The following is a 19,682-nucleotide window of genomic DNA, read 5'->3' as shown; positions in this document are numbered from 1 at the left end:
CTCACATGCTGTCCAAGGAATTCAATGTTGTGTCCATCTAAGACATACATTGCGGGGTGTTAAGAATGGCCTGCCAAGGTGGCAACATGCAAGTTTTCTCAGCCAGCTGCACCTGCGAGCGTTGCGAGCTTCCCCGAAGAGAACCATGGAAGCCTATCACAATTGCTGCGGTGACTCATTTCGTAGGAACCTCGAGGTGCCGCTTCAACACCCCTTCGGGCCGTTGTGACTAAACGCCAACTATTGTTACTGAACCCGCCACCGCCGATATGGGCTCTCTGCAGCAACAGCTTCCCTAACAAAAGGGTGCTTTGCGGTACGTGGGCCCCAGTATTCGTCACAGGCTACTGACACACGTGGCGATTACAGGACGCAAGACAATGGACAACCGGCGGCCACGCTGCGGGGGTCAGCTCGGGGAAACTGACACGCCTTTCAAGATTCAAGATAATGGACAGCCGGCGGATCGACTGCGTTGACGTTTGACGCTGCGAATCGGCGATGAACTGCCGTTTCCCTCACTTAGGGATCTAGGGAGCACGGAGTGTTTATAAGCGGCTGTTTGTTGGCTGCTAGAACGTGCTCGTACTCGTCTGTGTGCTCTGTGATCGTGCTCGTGAGCTGTGTGCTCTGTGATCGTACTCGTAAGCTTTGTGATGTATGCTCGTCTTGCGTGCTCCATTTGGGAGCCACGCTAGACTGTTGATGTATCTCTTGTTTGAAATGCAAACACAGTAAATAAATCCTGCTCGCTTAGTCCTGCCCTCCCAAGTTCCTCCCTACGACCGCCTAATCCCACAACTCCTACAGGGGTTGAAGAGAAGGCCGTGTTCCTCGAGCCGAGAAAATAGCAGGCACAAATGGTTGCTATGCTGCTCAGAGGAAATAGTAGCCTCCGCGAGGTCCTTGAGGTATGCAAAGCGGAAGGGGAGTCACTGTGTGACCTCGTTGATAAACCTCTGGAACGTCTGAGCAGGGTTTCCCAGCCCGGACGGCGTTGAGACGTACTCGACCAGCCCTGATGGTGTCGGAGTTGCAGTCCTTGGGATATCCGCTGGCTCGAATGGGATTTTATAGTAGCCCTTAACTAATTCCGTCGTGCTGAACATTACCATTTCAGCTTGGTTGGCTGCGAAGTCATAAATGTAACTGAGTTGATAGCGATCAGGGATGGTGCGCGAGTTGAGCGCACGGCAGTCGCCGCACGGGCACCAATCTCCATGGTCACATTTTGGTATCATGTCGAGAGCTGAAGACCAACTGCTCGACGAAGGACGAATGATACCCAGTTGATGCACGTGGTCGAATTTTCTGCTTACGACGGCATGGCTATCACCAGTGAGGCTTCTTGGTCGGCAGAACACGGGGGGCTGTGGTTAAAACGTGATGCTTAATGCTGCGGTGTACTGGCAGCACTGGAAGGTTTCGTCATGGCTGGCAGGTCTGACAGAATTGAGGCGAACGCAGATGATGGTACCTGTGGTACCGTTCTAGTGGTTGATGTCATAGGCGCGAGGATGGCTTCCATACACATCGTAATCGTCGTGTCCACGAGGCGACGAGCGCGGAGGTCAACACTATGAACGAAGTAGGTCAGAAAATCCTCGCCCAATTTTGCCATGCGTACGTCTGCAAGAACGAACATCCATTGGAAGGTGCGTCGGAGACCCAAGTTGGTGGTAAGAGAGCGGGACATGTGTTGATAGAAGAACTGTTGGCGGTTTGAACGGGCGCTGTTTTTCTGGCAAGCTGGCGTTCTCATCGCGCCGCAGGAACGACGCTGACCTCTGCAACCTCCGTCCACGACAAATCGTTGTCCGGCAATCTTGTTAGTGGCGTAGAACAGGAGGCTTGTCGTACGACAACAGTTACAGGCCGCCATCACTGACTCTGTGCCATGTTTTCCAGCCAGCCGCAAAGGGAAAGGCACTGACGTGCAGTGGCACTGAATTTGTTGTGACTCCAGCAATACGCGCCGTAACGATTGCTAGAACGGGAGCTGGACCGAGGAGGGAATCTGGAACAGCAATCGCGGTTTTGCTGGTGATGGTGAGGCGATAACTGTAGTGCAGTAGTGGTCTCAGCAAGTTCGTCAACCATTTGCTCAAGGCGAGACTGTCGATCCTTGAGCTGGGACAACGGGACGGTCGTTGTTGCCACAGTGCCTCTTTTGCTGAATAGTCAGCGACGCGGTCGGACAGCTCTGCAAGATTGTCGAGCGACATGTGTTATTGTGTGGTAGCCAAGCAGAGCATCAAATTCTGCGGATTGTACTGAAGGAATAGCTTGCGCAGTAGCGGGCTGTTTGCGCTTGCCTACAGTCACTGAGGAGGCACCGCATACCACGTGGAAATTCCGACGATCGTCTCGTGGAGCTCCGCCTCATCGCTGAGCAGCTGCTGGAGGCGCCTGCGCACAGGCAGGGACTTGCGTTCCAGCACTGTCGTTTTGAAGTGGCCATAGTGGGTGGTGTCGTGAGATGCGTACACAGTTTCTTGGAACTCTTATACTCCGCGCTGTACTTAATTTTTTATCATGAATTACCAACTAGCCCAAGCAGCCACCCTAATTCTCAACGACATCTGTTGGTAGTGTCGAGACAGCGTGGAGGAGCCTCGTGGCGAAGGTCGAAGATGGCATCCACCTGAGTCTACCAGGCTGCAGGATTTCGTGGCCAAAAGGACGAAAGTTGAATCTGCACCGTGGAGAGGTCCTCTGCGCTGATCGTCCCTCTCTCATTCGTGGCCTCATAGATTACGTTGCGCTCGCCGTACAACCAGACCCTAGTCACCACGTTATAGGGACCGAGGTTAGGCCCACTGCAACAACTTGTGAGTCGGCGAGCGAAAGACCTTACAACCATTAGGACCGATGGCAGGAGCCGAAGAAGCTTATATTTTTCATTCTTCTACCATTTCCTTCTAATCTCGCAGCTCTCTAGCGCTGGTGACGTCAATCGAGGGCTGCGCTTGTGCCGCGGATACAGTGTCCGCACCACGGCGCACGCGGTGATGGCGGGAACGCTCTACAAGTGTCCGTGTAATTGGTGTCGCAATAAAATAAAGTATCATAGAAGTTGCATAACTTTGGTTCCCTCCCTTCAGGCGGGCCTATTCTAAACAAAATTTGCTGAATAAATTACATTCTAAGCCACTCCAAGATGCATTATTCGCACTGACACGTGTGCTTGTTTATTGGGTGACATGTTTCACCTCCTAACAAATGTTATGACACAGCGCAGCACGCGCCTACATATATCTAAAGTTTCTCGAATGTTATCGATGGTTCTATACGCTGTCTGTTGTCACCGAAACTTGCGTAATCTGATTTCATGTATGTGCAGCGCGAATTGTGCAGAACTTTCTGGAAGACACGCGCAGCACCAGCGATTACTCTGGAACCTTCGATGACTGATCGATAAAAGCCGACGCGCTTGACCCGCTGGTCAGATTTCGACGACCGCCGACCGTGTTCGCCGTTATTGCTTTGCATTGAGTCTAACATGCTTTTGCGGGCACGAGTTCACCTAATAAAACGCTAGTTTCGCCATTCACACTTTTGCTTTCTTCACCGTAACTACTGCGTGTCAGTATTGTTAACGGCCTCATTAAACTGTCATGCTCGTCCTTCTTGCTCTTTTTTCTTCAGCGCAATAATCTATTTATACTAACGCCCCCTACGACGGAAAGGGAATAATGAGTTAAATGTTAGAGTTCATCGTTGTGAATGAGGTTATCACCTGCACCGTTACGAGCGATTATGGCTAAACAAGCCGGTGGCATCCCGCAATTAATAATCACTGCGTTCGCTCCAACGATGAATAGGCTCGCACTTTTGACATACGTAGGGTCATTATTACGCCAGCTTGCGGAACTACTATGTACCGGTGCTATATTTTGCAGATCTTTTCACTTTTTTGCTATTTTTGTGCCCTGTAAAGATTCCAGGTATAATGTTTGCACTGCATTAAGTGATGTTGATATAGGGCATATACAAATTGTCGCCTATAGGACAAAGTCATTGCATCTCTTTTAAGTATCACAGGCTTTGTGGAAGAGACAGCGTCCGCAGAATTATTAGTGACTGGAGGTTTAAAATGCCCCTCTAGAAACACAATGCACAAAGCAACCAACAAGCAGGTGTAATGACCCGCACAATATCACTTTAAGTTCCACATGACATTCTTTTTATATCAATAATCGCCAATTCCGATGAAAGTATTCTTCATTAACAGGCACCAGAGTTATACTTCTTTTGGTTCGGACTGCAGCTACAGTGTAAGAGAAACAACTGGACCTTCCTCAATGTTCCATCTTTGCCAGCTAGAATGCGCTTGCACTCGTTGCAGTCTTCCCGAGTAAACATTAATTGAACAACGGGAGCTGACGTCCCAAAGTAACATCTTGGCGAAAAGAAGGTGTGGTGGAAAGCTAAAAAATTATCCCATTCTCAGTATGCTTTTGCGTGAATCCATACGTATCCAGTGTCCGTTCGGTCATACCCGATTGGTATTCGGCTGCACCGTCTATGATTGGAACCTGTTGCGCAGCAGGAGGACGCCGCGGCCACTAAGCCGACGCGGCGAGCGCCTAGTGAAAACCAAGCGTCGGGCCGCTCGCTCTTGCTGCGCACGCCGCCGCCGGTCGGGGTTGTGAACCGTAGCAGCGGCGTTGGCGCGCTTTCTTGCGGCCTCATAGCTCGAGACAGCGGCGGCCGAGACGCGTCCTAAACTTAGAAGCGTATAAGCGATGCCGTCAGCTCTGGTTCTTCTCCCCGCTTCGAGCAGGGGGCGGCGGTGGGGCCGGGCGGCTCGCCGAGTGCACGCAGGGCCCAGTTTTGTGCAGCGCTGCCCGGAAGAGGAGGGCTGGCGGAAGCACGCGCGATATGACACCGTGCCGAGATGAGCCGTAAAATAAGACGCCGGGAGCGAGGCCAGCAGCGGGACTTTAAAGGGCATAGCTTCTGGCCGCACCGATTATAGAGGATTTGAGATTTCAAAAAGAGGGCCTGCGCGAAAGACGGGCGGGAGCTACGTGGCAGAGCTGCGGCTCGCTTAGGTGTGCGCCTCGAAGCACACCTTCCGCTGCCGGACGAGAAGTGGCCGTCTTTTCCATTCGTCGGATGTCAGCACCGAGCCGGATGTACGCGACTCGCAGTGTCTGCGCAATACTTCGTCCCATACATACATAGCAGTCAACGCTGTGGAAGCTAGAGAGACTTGTTGCACTGGCTTCGTTCGCGCTTGGATACAGTTCGATGTTCTTTGACCGCAATTGTGCGCAACTGTCGTTTATATAGGCTCAGTAATAAAACGAAACGAGTTTTAATCCTCAATAACAAACACAGTGTGGTATACGGCTGCTAATGGGTTGTTCTAAATCATTTTAATTTTTGTTGCTCTTATCGAATTTTTTTTACTCGCAACCCGTCGCGAGGAGCCCCACGTGCATGCTCGCGCTAGCGAACGCTGGTGGGCGCGCAGCGAAGCGTGGACGGAACGCGCGGAGTGACAACTTTTCTCGACCGAACTTCTTGCGTGGCTTCCACAGCGTTGACTGTTATATGTATGGAACGGGGTATAGAGTGATCGGTGATAAGGTTCTCGGGACTCTTGCCATATTACTATTCCTTCCAAACAAGTATACACGTTCAGCGCGCGGACACTGCATTTTAACACTCAGCGTCGAACTCTGCATTTCATTAAGCCTTAGCTGACTGACGCGCGCGTGGTAATTACTAAAATAATGCCTGGAAGAAAAAGAAACGACAACAAAACAGCGGATTCTTTATTTTATTGAGCAGCTGACAGCATTATTATGCTCACAGCGTACTACAAGGCACCGATGTACCACGGCTGTTCTGTTGATAAAAAGAGAATTGAAGCAAGATATGATACGTTCTTTTACGTAATCCCGGAAAGATCTGCAGGCGTTTTCAGGAGCATGTGTTGAATGATGTCGTTTTGCTCTTCTTTTCTATCCCGTCTGACACTCATTCAGCTGCCGTCGCTTAACTGCTTTTTTCCACCCAGATAATGGAATATCCGTGTATTGCGTGAGGTTCAATGCACCCTTGCGACAGCCCCGTGAGGCAGCGCTTCGCCATTATCATAGCTTTTTGCTTCTTCCCAGAGCAGGCATTCCTTTCCGCAGTTAGCGCTTTGGAAGGAAGGGCCGAACGTTTGCTGGAACGTTACTGCGGTGCCCTCAGAGGCCTGTAGGCATAGGTTCTCGTTATTCTCATTGGTCTGCAATTATTAAAGAACAACAGCGAGGCTCTTCTCGCAGGCTTGATTGCCGAGGTGAACATGTAATGCACGGTACTTGGGGGTATTGATGAGCTACTGTACTTCTTAAAAACGTCCGAATGACAATTCTCGCGCCGATATCACATTTTTTAGCAATAGCTTGAAATTGTCACTGAAATTATGAACTGAGATTTTAGCGAAGCAACGTGGAGTAGGGACAGCGTCTTCGTGGCTATATATAACCTGAAAATTAGCAAGTTCAAATTAGCCGAGGTCGTGCCTGGGCAAACACTCCAAATGTTTTTACGTGGTGATACGATTGAAAATAAGACGCCTCTAACCAAACTAGTAAATCGGATCGTACTACGTTGACGCTCATAGAAGGGTAAAGGGCAGCAGCAAGTATTCTTTCAATTAGGCGTTTTTATTTCACGTAAAAGTAATGGTAGCCTCATCAAGTAATTTAGATTAAGGTTTGGAGTTGTACTATTTGCAACTGGCAATTTCTGAAACTTTGTTGCCAGAAAGAGCTTATATATTTAGCTTTTAGCACGATAATAAAATCCGGTTGATATTTTAGCGACATCCTTGTCTGTCTCCCTTTGTCCCTTGTTTCAGCTCAGCTGTTCAAACCCGCCTTAGCTTGACCACGCTCCTCTTCCACCCTCCCCCACATGTATAGCCATCGTTCAGCCTAGTATGCATGAAAAGCACACAGCATGGTAACGCGCTATACATATTCGAAAATCCGCTTGCAGTAAAGAACTAACAAAAATTAAAAATATTTGAAAGGAAACCTATCACACTTTCGGTATTGTAGAAGGCACGATGCACTGTAATACGCAGAATCCAAGTAGATATGCAACAGCTAGTGTATAGTAAAGAGCAAATTAAACATCGATCACATTAAGCTGTGCGTCCATCTACATAATAGCGCAACCAGACTCTACGCATTCTACGGTTGTCAGCCATATTCGGAAAAAAGAAATTCACATATTCTTGTTTTCGAATAAGACGCATGAGAGTTCTTTTATTACCTTGTGCTCAGACGCAAAGGAGTACTCTGTATCTGGTTCGACCAAGTTTCATAGCGCTTTTTCTTAGGTACGTGTACGAGTTAATGCTAAACTCACTTACTGGTCCTTAGTTACTCCCCATCCCCACCTCGTGTAATGCCCACTCGACACTTTAGGATACAAGAGTTAAATGAAGACTTCTTCAATTCTTGCCAAAATTAAGGTAATTAGAAAGTCAGACAGATTATATCTTCGTATTCATTAAGTACTAGTGTTCTTTAGCTTAGTGCTGATGCCCGCGAAATAAAAAAAAATGCCATGTGACATACCTGCTTTCGCGCCGTGATTGCAGCCCTCCCAAACTGTCCGCGTACAGACGGGCATAGCATCTAGCAGGGCTTGCTGCCGCTTAAAAGGTGACAGGGCAGTGATGAAGGCGTTGGCTATGCCATTTACGCCAGCGATGTGCTTGCCTAGCGGCGGTTCATGACAGCGATAAGCAGATGGAGCGACAGACACCCGGCTAAGTGCTCTATTCGTTTGCGCGCGGAACGCTCGCGAGCAGTGCAATCACAACGCGCAGGCGGGTATGTCACGTGGTGTTTATTTTTCTTTTTTGTATTTCGTGGTCATCCGCAGTACACTGAAGAGCACTAATACTTAATAGATAGAAAGACAGCAACTGTTCATTCGGACGTTTTGCAAAGCGCTCTGTAACTTTCCAATTGAAATTTTTTTCCTAGCTTTACTGCCTCAGAATTTGGTTAATTAATGTTGGCTAATTATTTAATTAAGTAATGTACAAAAAAGAGCGTGACACACTACATACAAAAGGGAGCAACATGCATTTGGTTGCGTCGTCTTAGAGTGTATTAGCATATTTTTAAGCTCTGGCTAAAATTAGCTGAAACACGCAGTACATGTATAGTGCCGTAGTTTCTGAGCGTGAGAATGCGAAACAGTGTGCGCAGCAGCTGTCAAGCAGCCTGTGACACTGCTCATGCAATGCGCGACAAGCTGTTAAAAGAGAGGCTACGACATTCCATTATGCCAGCAGCGGTGTTCTGTGAGTGCTTGCCTTTCGCAAACGGATGTTCTGCTTTTATCTTATTCTTCTTGAGCATACTAGCTGAAATTATTTATTCAAATAAAAACTTCTCCAGATCCAGCGTACTCGTTATAAATTACATTAGGCGCAGCTATATTGAATTGTCCGATACAGATTTTATGCAAATAGATAAATGGCATGCGCAATGATGTTGTGTTTCGCACTTCCGTAATTGTTTACCCACACCACAGCTGTGGGGGAGGCCCCATCCTACGTTCCAGTGAGACCGAGATGCCAAACCTGAAGAAAGTAGCAAAGACGCTGGGCCACGTGCTAAACCTGAAAATTGCGATGGGGAAGCGTTCTCATTGTGTCAGGATAACCACTGCCCGCAAGATCTGCTCGCGTTACAAACCACATTAATGACCTAAAGACAACACATGTGCACTGATTTCCCAATCGGCGCACCAAATTACCACCTTTGTTTACATAGTATCCGGGATTGATCCAGTCTGCTAGAAGGCCGCCTACGGTATCTATATAGTTACTCGGCAAGGAAGCGAACCTCGACCAGCCACGTCATGCCGCATGGAGGTACACTGTAAAAAATTGTCCGTTGTTTTTACGGGAATTCGACCGTCAGTTTTGGCTGCCAACTTGTTCCCGTAAAAATTACGGATCTCAGTTATTCTTAGTCACCGGCCTTGCTCGTGAAATTCACACCTTTCCAGTAAAATAACGCAGACCCGTAATTTTTTTTTTGCGGTACCGCCAGTAAATTTTACAGTTCCTGCTGAAAATCACTCGTCAGTTGTTTTACTTTGCTATTAAATACCACCGTTACGGCATCAATTCCGCCGGCGAAAATGAAGCTAGACGCTGCACAACTGCATCTTTAATTTCAATATTGAACATACTGTCCCTTAAAAACATTATATTCGCATGCTGTACTTTTAATCGCTTGTTTCACGCGGTCTGACTGTTCCAAATCTGAATGTTCTAGTCAGGGTAGTCGGGATGCGGAACTCTCCCCTTCCTGCAACAAGATATATCGCACTTACTGACTGAAGCTGAAATAGGCTGCAACACAACTAAGCACCAATGCAGTGCAAATACCGCATCAGAGAAAATATGCAATATAGTGAGACAGCTGCCAGTAATTTGCAGGTAATTAGGGGCACCATACTCCTGGCCACTATTTTGTAGCGATGCCTTACTTTTTGCTATTCTTATAATCCACCACAAATGGCTGTCTGATCCTATTGATAATGAGGGCACACCGTCGCTCTGAGCAATGGCCAAGCACGAAAAAGTACAGAATCAGAAAAGGCATCGCTACAAAATATCTGCCCTGTCAACGGATCAAATACAAATAAAGTAAGCGAGGAGCATAACTTATTGTAATGGCCAGCTCACGTTTTGAAGCACCACTGATACAGGATGAAAACTTTACACTGGGAAACATCCAGTGATGTTTTATAATGAACAACAAATATTTCAAAACACTTTATTGCACTTCACGTAGCTTTAAAATTATTTCTTGTGTAGATGACTTGGTGAAAGGTAACCATTTCTGTAGTTCGCATTGTAAGGTTCTGGGCTGCTTGGCAGACGAAAAAGTATCCCTGCGTGTGGTCAACTAGTCCATGCTGTGGGGCAAAGTAAAAAAAATGACTCAGTGGGCTTCCAAATGCTATAAAGAGGTGCTTATACAGAATGTGAGTGCTCTTGAAAAGAGTGGTTTGCATTTTATGAAAGGTAGAATGACTTATATTTTCAAAGCACAAAACAGAGAAGGCAGGTATATGGGGCAGACTTACCTGGACATTCCATTCACACTCAGTAATGCGCTGCACCAAGGCAAGAACTTTCTTGCTGACCGCCACATTTCCTTTTTTGCCCTTCCGTCCACGGTCTGGGTTTATGCCGAAAATGCCCTAAATGCCGCCACCCCCCCCCCCCCCCCAATAAAGAGAAGGCAGGCAAAATTGCAATAAAGCCTATATATAACGGCAATAAAGAAATGATTCGGATAATCTGGAATATTTTTAATGCCACCGCTCACGCTGATTTCAAGCATGACATACAAATAACACATTTTTTTTTTGTTTTAAAGAACACCAGCCTACGAAAGGATTCAAAGTTGGACAAGTTGTTTTATGAGAAAGTTGAATAGGAAACAGCGCAAAAAAAAATCTAGTAACCGACAACGCCTGCTGTGTACTTCTCGTCTTGTCCCCGATTTTCGTGCACCGTTTCTCCACCTAACACCCAGGAGATGTGAATTGACTTTTATCATACAGGTGCATCTGGTGTAAGGTGCACGTGGGAGGTCTGACTGACTTTCATCATAGAAAAAAGTCACAGATGGGTTTTGTTTTTAGATGCGACAAATCTCTAAAGTGCTTTTATTCTTTAATGTGAACACATTTTACCTATGGATATTTTAGACCTGCTTATTACCTTGGGGGCTTGCAAACTGAATATAAATCTCGCTGCTATAAATATGGGAGCAGCTTGACCTTCCATATAACTCCAATAATTGATGGTAGCTCGCAGCAGGAACCGGAACGCATTACTTTTGTGTAATTTGAAACTTAGGTCTCAACATTTTTCAGCTTTACAGACGTGTACTATGAAGCTGAAAAAAGTGGACTAAGCTTCAAATCGTCCAGTGTTATTTTTGATTACACAGAAGCAATGTCTGCTGGTTCCTGCTGCCAACTACCGTCAATTTCTTTTATCAAGCTAGGACACTGAATTTACAATATCCACAGCACTGTTAAAGGTGCTTGTATACAGTTTCGTTCTTTTAAGGCCAGTATAATATATGCTAATAATGCGCATGATGTAAAACAAATACAAGCATAAGCAGAAAATCAAATATACCTTTGTATGAATTCAAGTGTGCATGACACCTTCTCTGCATAACAAATGTGGAAGCAGCAGTAAGCTGCAAACAGCATGCGGAATGCTTGCTTGAACATCTTTGCTGCTGCCACAACATGGCCATCAACAAGCAATAGGTACTCTTCAGGCATCCAGATGTCATCACCTAAACAAAATGAAAATAGTACTTGTCACTTTTACATGATAGGGCTCACTGCTGCATCAACTGTTCTTTACCAGTCGTATGCAAAGTATATGCATTCCAAAAGTTACGTTCTAGGGCACTTTATAATTTTCACTGAGTGTTGTGTGCCACTTGTTCCTAAACCAGCAGGTCTTTAGTTTTCTTTAAACCACAAAATAGTGTTGCAGGAAAGAAACTATAAATGGCTTTTGAAAACTATTTTGGGCAAAGTTATCAAGAGTATTTATATAAAGAGAAGTGAAACTATAGGCATCCTCGAACAAAAAGAGCGTCTACCATATGCAACCCATTCAAAGACATAAATTTGCGACAAATTTGACCCAATTTTTTTAATACTTGACTATGACTCATTTGCATACAGTTAGCGGTTTACAAGCCATTGCTATACAGTTACTTGTGAAGACTGCTGGCGCATAAAAAATGCAGATACTGGCTCTCTGGCAGCATACTGAATAACAGAAAGCAACCCGAAAATGAACTGAATATTAAGGATATGTCCATGTAGTTGGCAGACTGCGTAACCCATGGAACTGCTATATAAAATATTTGGAAGAACATTAAAACTGCAATTCAGCAAACGAATTTTGCATAGAGCAAAAAAAAAAACAGGCTCAGTGATCAAATGTATGCTCTTTCACTTGTTTTCAGTCAAATTAACTATATAGCATGCTCATACTTCCCTACATGGTGCACACGAAGATCACTGTTTAAAGGGAATAATAACACATATTGGCTGCATTTTGTTGCTGAACTGTCCTGAGAAAACCGAGTACTAAATATTAATTTTCGCTGTTGTGTAGTAAGCTCTGTCGTTAACATAATGAGACACTAACATACTGTCAGCATAGGATATTCACAGGAAGTCATTAGTTATATTTTTCATCACAGGTTTCACGGCTTATGTGGAAATTATAGAAATGGTCCCAGTGAGTATTTATTGTAAGTCAATATTTGTAAAATTCAAGAGAGAGAGCATGCGGTTTAAAACACTTGCCTTGGATATATCGGCTTCAAGTATACCAACATTCCATATTGGTTTGTAAACCCTTGTATATGGAGGTCTCAGTTGTAGAACCATATGCAGTGCTGATGTACTTGGCACCAACATTTCCAGCCTAATATTTCGAACAAGGTGCTTGCGTTAGATATTTCCAAAAATGCGCCAGTCGAAAACAATAACTAGCCCTAATTTTCCGATCACTATACTTGGTATAAAACAGAGAACAAAGGTTAAATACTTTAGTTTATTACACCGTCTTAACGTTCATTTCGCATTATATTGACTTCTTTTCTCAATAACTAGACTGTGAACACCAAATTTTATTGGTCTGCCGTTCCGTAAATAAAAGAGGCCTGTACAACGGTGAAATCATCACTACGGTCTGCTTTCTGTAGCATGGCAGTGTAATAGGTCAGCCTATAACTGCAAGTGCCTCATGTAATTCGTTAAGGTAAATCATCAAAACACTCGGGGCTATACGGCTGCTACATTATAACTTCTTTATCCAATAAAAATTGAAGCTTTTTGGCACCATTTATAGCCAACGAAATGCCAAATATACGTTGAATGCACGTACCTGCTGCGATTATGCAGGGAGAAAGCGGTGTGTCCTCAAATCAAATCAACCTGTCTTACAATGAGACATGGCTGCAAATGCGTCGCACACAGTCCGTGGCATGCGAGCACACCAAAGAGAGAACGTCCAGAGTTCCTGCGGTGACGGGCGGAGAAGAGAAACATAGTTGAGGAAGCCGCAACGTAAACCACCTCGACTTCCCCAATGGCGCTGCAACGCCCGCTTCCGCCGCCGCGCCGCGATCTGCGAACAAGGCCACAACGCTCACAACAAAGGCGGCAGCGGGCTCACGAAAGCATGCAAAAGTGACGAAGAGCACTGCATCACGTGTAGTGCTCAGACTGGATAGCGAACAGTTTGCAACAGCACTACCACGTGCGCAAGTCAATGAATGTGCCAAACCCGTTTAAATCAAAAGCGGGAGAAAGCAAACATGGCGAAGCCGAAGAGTGGTGCGGAAGCGTTCCGCAGGCGACACCGCAGACTTGGCAAGCTCAACCGCTCGCTCAACACTCAAACAAGATCGCATACGCTTCGCAGAACACCACTGACGCGTGCATAATGACTCGACCTACCTGCACTTACAAGGCGACCAACCGTTCTTCTTTGTGTGCACTTGTACGATTTCCACTTGGCTCCAAAGCCGCGGCGTCGGGACGGCCGAAGTTGCTGTAGCGTGCGTCTTGCCTTCTACAGCGCGCACTAATGCCTTTGCGCATGCGCGTTTCGCGCGCCGCGAACGGCCGGCGCGCCAATGAGCATTCGCGCAGCTCGTCCTTCTTCTCTCTAAACTCCTCTTTCTTCATCCCTCTCCAGGCTCTCGAAGCTTTTTAACAGTGGTGGCACTGCATTCTAATTTACGGTATAGATTTGGCATATTTTACGGCATATCTGCCGTAAAAAAAACGCAATTTTTTACAGTGTAGACAAAGAAAGCTGTGCGCCAGAAAATCTTTATTCAGGGCGGAACCTCTCATATAAAAGGGGAGCTTCATTTCAGTGCCCGCGGAGCGCAAGAGGAGACAGCAAATATGGCTCAGCATCGCGCCTTGTGAGCTCCATAAACAGAGTGGGTGAAATTTGGATTCAATGATGCGGGTACAGTGTCCTGCGCGCACGCGCACGTAATTATGCAGCAATAAAACCGTTTGAAATGGGCGCAAACCATGCTGGGTGTTTAATGATTGCCTTACATGTGCAGGGCGCTATTCATGCGCTCACTTATGTTTCGTTTAACGAGTGCCCCCACATGTTTGCTCTCTGTCAGCCGTGCCCTAGCACTGGTCACTACACTTAGCGCTACCCATCTCTGAAGGCATTGGCAGTGGGCAGTGGAAACGCTATCAAGGTGGGGAGTCGGTGGACGATCCGGTGTGCGCGCAGTCCGTGCAGTCCCCCTCAGCCCCTGCAAGTGGCTGCAGGGGCTGAGGTCCAGGAAAGGGGCATCGATGCCGGTACAAGATAAGCGGCAGAAGTGTGCAGAATGACAGCATGGTTTCAACATATATAACCTTTGTCTAGCCACTAAGGTAAACTGTGATGGGCTGTGGACTCATTTGGAAGACTTTGTGTGGTCATGTGTAAGACTGCTCGAGTGCTTTTTGGACCCGACTCCATCAACGAAACAAAAATATCAGACAGATCCCACAGACTGTGGGAATCGGAGTATGCAGAGCTTTGGCGAATCGGGAAGACGAAGCGGCGCACCCCGATGAGCGATAAGACATGCGCCGCGGATTTCGCCGACAAAAGCCTCTGAGGCTGTCCCGAGTCACGGTGGTCGAAAGGAACAAGAATTTATTGACTGAGAGGCAGGCACGCAATAATAGTATGCACTTACACAGGCTAATACAGCTATTGCATCATATTGCGCGTGCAGTTCAGCACGCTATATAAGAAAAAAGCAGAAGGAACGAAGATAACATTAAGTGGTATTGACTAGTGAAGTTCAAGAACAGCGCCTGGAAGTTGTTTATATGCAATAAATACAGAAGTAATACGTGCATAACCCGTGAACAGATATATATGTATTTGGGAACAGACAGCACAACTGCAACGTTCAGAACACTGCACAGTAAAAGTACAATCATTATTTACAAGCGCTACTAAACCCAACTCCGCCATCAACCACATCAGTTAAAGAAAACGTCTTCAAAACGCCGCTATCGACACGACCTGCCGACTGAAGACGGTTCTGTTACACGAAAAGTAAAACTGTAATGATTAAAATCTGGTTAAAAATGAATGGCAGCATGGCAGAATGTGGCTCTTTTTCAGGCGTAAACTTCCGTCTGAAATGTTAGCTAAAAGAGTGGGCGCTCTCTCACATGTTTAGGTGAATTGTTGCGCAAACGTGCGGTTTAAGCATCTCAAAGCGCCATATTACATGACGAAAGCTGGTAAGGGTGGTCTTCCGTCTTTCTGTGCATGTGTGTGTGGCTTTGGATACCCTTGCGACCACAGAAACATGCATACATAACATCCTGACAACTTTGTTTTCTTTTTTTTTTGCTTATACTTGGAGCCACCTTGTTGGCGTGTTCTCAAAGAACAATATTTTTGGCCTTGAGAAAGCCTTCAAGTTATACTCCTCTTCTCACATACGCTGAAGATATGACTTTTTCGGTACTAATCAAAACAGTGTAGATTATGCGGTTCCACTAGAATTTTCTGCAGTTTCTGCCGCCAAGGTCAACATTGAAACAAATAAAGAAACCTGGGGTAGTTGGCTTGGACTATGAACCACTATACTGTCAGACTATGCAGGCATTCGATGCAAAACGAAATAAAAAAATATCGGCGCTGTTTGCGACTAGCTCTTTCACAGTGATACAATAGCAAACCTCATTTATGGGGATGGGCGTAACAAACAACGGGGAGCGAAGTGATGGCATGAGCCTGATCTGTCTATACTTAGCTCTGCTGAAAGTTGCAATGCTATAGGCCGTGCAAGCGCTTTTGCGCTTCTTGCGATCTACCGGCCTGTGTGAACGACTTTAACTGGAACGCCTTTTGTGTGTGTGTCTCCATGTGTGCGCGTTCGTTTTTTTTTTTTTGCGTTTCCCTCTCTGTCATCTTTCTAACCCCTATCCCCCATCCCCAGTGTAGGGTAGCAAACCGGAGACTCATATCTGGTTAACCTCCCTGCCTTTCCTCTTCATTCTCTCTCTCTCTGCAATGCTATCTTAGGGGCGCCATCTCACGTACGTACTGCAAGTGTTGCACTGTTCAGTGCTTTGTCCGCAAGTAGTGTATCGCAGGTTAGCGGCATTTATTTGTACCTCCAGTTATAAATTCATGCTGTGTGCTGCCGTCTTTCGATTGTAGTAGCCGAAGATTAGCGCATCCCTTCATCAGATAATTTTTTTTGTCTATCTTTTTTCTTTCTTTCCAGAAGCTTACTATCTAGTTTTTCGGGAAATGTTTCAGTTGCAGTTAGTTTCCTCTTTTCGCAATCTAGTAGTATCATCAGCTGTCAAAGCTGTTCAATATGCTCAATTGCAGTTTTCACAAGGAGGTTGGTCTAAAGATTGGTTTATTTATTGCAGTATAAAATAGATTTGCACTCTGAGTCGCAAGGGAACTTCTGCTTCACTGGTTTTTGCTGGATCTTTGTATCGTGCGTCTTAATTATATTGGCCCTATTAGGGTGTATACTTCAACGGGTTAGGAAAACGTATGTACCTCTTACAGTAAAATTATTTTCTTTAAAGGGACACTAAAGCGAAACAATAAATTAGTTTAGACTAACGAAGCATTGTTTGAGAACCCCGCGGGCAGTTATTTAAAAAAATAGTTTCATTATTAGATGAGAAAATGAAGGTCGAAATATCAGTATTTGAATTTCGTGCCGAAACCCCAGCGCCGGTACGTCAGCATGACGTCAGGGATTCCGAAGTATGTTTTCGCATTTGGGCCGCGTTGGCTGAATAACGGTTCCCGAAACTTGCCATGTTTAACATTTGGTTCCTTTAGAATACAATGTAGCCAATCTGTACCGCTATATATAATTTGTAGGCCCTAGAAGATGCCATCAAAATCCAAGACGTCACAGCCCCCAGGTGCGGGAACTTAAGTAGGCGTCGCCACCCGCATTTCGTTCTTGCGCTTTTTCTGGCTTACCATACGTCTTACCGTTGTAAGAGTGGTGTTTTTGGTGTTGTAGAACAGTAATTTACTGATGCAGAAGAAATCATTTTTCATTTAGTGTCCTTTTAAGTGGAACTTGGAAGCACTTCCTCTTAAAAGTTGGTTGGTAAATTTAGAGATATGTTGGTAAACTTGAAGAACTGCTGACTGCACGCAACTGTCAAGACTAAAGCACATTTTACCGACTACAGAGATGCTTTATTTCTTGGAACATTCAAATATATGAATTTTATATTTCTTCAGTACAAAAGGAAGCAGTAACGGCATAAATTCTGCTAAAGTAAACAGCGTGACTATGGGCCCAATTTCATAACTAGAAAGGGGCAACAATCACGAAAAATACAAAAAAGTACAAGTATTACTTCAATGTAATATTTTGTCGTAATAGTTCTGCGGAAACCCGCAAGGTGGAGAGACGTAATGAATAAAGGGAAAACCGGGTGAAACGGGTGGACGTCTGATTTTCCCTTTATTCAATGCAATATTTTGAATACATACACGAATAAGAACAAACAAAGCTCATAGAAACACAAGATTGCTCTTTACATAAACTGTCTATAAATAAAAAATGGGGAGAGAGAAGGAAGTCACTGGAAATATTTAAGTTTTTTTTTTGTACAAATATGCAACTTAATCTTTTTAAGGACATGAAGTCGAAGAATTTGTCATCGTTGCGCATAAGCTCATTTGCAGCAGCCGCTCTCAGAAATTCACAGGTCAGATACTGCGAACGCCAGTGCGAGCGGAGGTTCTTGCATCAAGTAAGAGGACCGATTTCCGGTGGCGTTTCTTCTTAAACATTGATAAGCATAGTCGACAAGCTTCTCTCAGTGCTTCGGAGGAGAACTCGATTAATAGCTCCACTTGCTCAAAGAAAGGTTGAAGAGGGTCATTCTTCACGCCCACAATGCGTCCTACAAGATCAAAAGGTTAGCACAAAACTTAGACGATGAACTGCCTTTCACAGCTCCTAACAAGCTTAGGAGGTTTTGCGTTCGAGTGGACCAGACTGACAAAAAAGCTTGAGGACAACTTAACGACCGCGGAAAGAGCGATGGAACGAAGAATGCTAGGCATAACCTTGATTGATTTATTTAATACCAATTTCCCTGAGTGCAATACAAAAGCTGGTGTCTGTTCTTCTATTTTGAGTGATCACATGCCAATTGTTTTCAGTGTAAACCGTAAAATGAAAAGATGTTCCCCATGTGAATTTCCCACTCGGCTAATTACACCATTGCGAATGCAGAAATTTTGTGATGAGCTGCCACACATTGACTGGAGTTCAGTTTTTCAGTCAAAATGTGCTAATTTCGGGTATGAAACGTTCCTGGGCAATTTTTGTGTGCTTTACGACCGGCATTTTCCAACTCGTACTAAAACAAAGCGCTCCTCAAAGATAAGAAAACCCTGGATCACGGCAGAACTATTCCAAGAAATAAAAGATAGAAATAGTCTATATAGCAAGTTCATCGTGTCCCGTGACATGGCAAATCTAGACATGTCTAAGAGATACCGTAATAAACTTAATAAGCAGCAGCGGCTTGCTAAGATTCGCTATAATAACAAATATTTCGAGTCCTGTTCGAGCGATAGTAGGAAAGTATGGAAGAAGGTCAATTCGGTACTCGGTCGTTCACCTGATGCCGTACTCCCTGTTATTATTAAGAAAGAAGGGGTTGATATAAGCGCTGAAATGTTACCTGATGTTTTCAATGATCATTTCACCAACATTAGTACGTTGCCCACAAATAGCAGTGCTTGCCATTATATTAAAGCCGCGCCTCATGACACCGTTTTTCTGCGGCCGACTGATCAAAGTGAACTTATCTGTATATTTTGAAATTTAAAAGACAGTCGCACGTGCGATATCGATAACTTAAAGATGAAACCTGTTAAATATGTTCTCGATGTAATTGCCCCAGTGTTAACGCATATTTATAACCTATCACTCGCTAGTGCTGTCTTCCCACGTAAAATGAAAGCTGCAAAAATGTTAGCCTTTTTCAAGAAAGGTGATAAAACAGCTATGTCCAACTACAGGCCAATATCTATGCTCCCGATCTTTTCGAAAGCTTTAGAAAAAAAATATTTTTTATCCGTGTATCTAACTTCCTTGAAACTAAAGACCTCCTCACTGACTCGCAATATGCCTTTCGCAAACACAGATCGACTCAGCTTGCACTTCTTCAGCAGAAAGAATACATTTTACAAAAATTTGAGGACCGCCAGCTTAATTTAAGGATATTTATTTACTTTAGTAAGGCATTCGGCTCCTTCAGTCATGAACTATTACTAAATAAACTTACCTACTATAGTATCCGCGGCGTCGCCTTAAAATTATTTCAGTTATACTTGCAGAACAGATGCCAATATGTGTTCATTAACGACAAATCGTCCAAAATTTTTTGTGTTACGGCAGGTGTTCCCCAGGGCAGTATCCATGGGCCTCTTCTGTTCAATCTTTACGTCAATGATCTCGTTAATATTGATCCTGATGCCAAATTCATATTCTATGCCGACGACACTACTGCCTTGTTTTCATCCAATG

The 19,682-nt window shown here is 45.0% G+C and overlaps 1 long non-coding RNA gene across 2 annotated transcripts; it reads right to left on the bottom strand.

Moving 5' to 3' along the window:
- Positions 1-9,827: 9,827 nt before the first annotated feature.
- Positions 9,828-13,676, bottom strand: LOC135902157 (uncharacterized). 2 transcript variants are annotated; one of them, XR_010564429.2, is made up of 5 exons: positions 13,558-13,676; positions 12,983-13,117; positions 11,201-11,366; positions 10,132-10,248; positions 9,828-9,960 (listed from the first exon to the last, which is right to left on the bottom strand). It is a non-coding gene; the product is annotated as an uncharacterized lncRNA (long non-coding RNA). The 2 variants fall into 2 exon arrangements; XR_010564428.2 differs by having other exon boundaries at positions 12,983-13,225; positions 13,558-13,675.
- Positions 13,677-19,682: the final 6,006 nt, after the last annotated feature.

Source organism: Dermacentor albipictus, chromosome 3 (genome assembly GCF_038994185.2).
Source record: "Dermacentor albipictus isolate Rhodes 1998 colony chromosome 3, USDA_Dalb.pri_finalv2, whole genome shotgun sequence".
In the NCBI taxonomy this organism is placed as follows: Eukaryota; Metazoa; Arthropoda; class Arachnida; order Ixodida; family Ixodidae; genus Dermacentor; species Dermacentor albipictus.
Note: the sequence above shows the minus strand (reverse complement) of the source record. Positions and strands in the feature narration are given on the sequence as shown.